The following is a 302-nucleotide window of genomic DNA, read 5'->3' on the forward strand; positions in this document are numbered from 1 at the left end:
AGACTTCGGTCTCCACCTACACACCCAAGCACATATGTGCACCTGCACATACATGAACATGCACTCTCCGTCCCACACAAAAATAGGAAGAATGTGTCAGCAAATGAATAAATAAAACTGTGCTCTCCAAACAAAGGGACACTACTCGGCAGTAAAAATGCAGACCTCTAAGCTTGGATTAGTGAGTATGAATCTCGCGTACTACTCTGAGGGAAAGAAGTAGGCAGGAAAAGAGGATGTCTCGACAAGCAGCAGGTCTACAGGGAGGCAGGCCAGTTCTGTCATGGGACTGCTGGCAAAAA

Source organism: Microtus ochrogaster, linkage group LG3 (assembly GCF_000317375.1).
Source record: "Microtus ochrogaster isolate Prairie Vole_2 linkage group LG3, MicOch1.0, whole genome shotgun sequence".
Lineage (NCBI taxonomy): Eukaryota > Metazoa > Chordata > Mammalia > Rodentia > Cricetidae > Microtus > Microtus ochrogaster.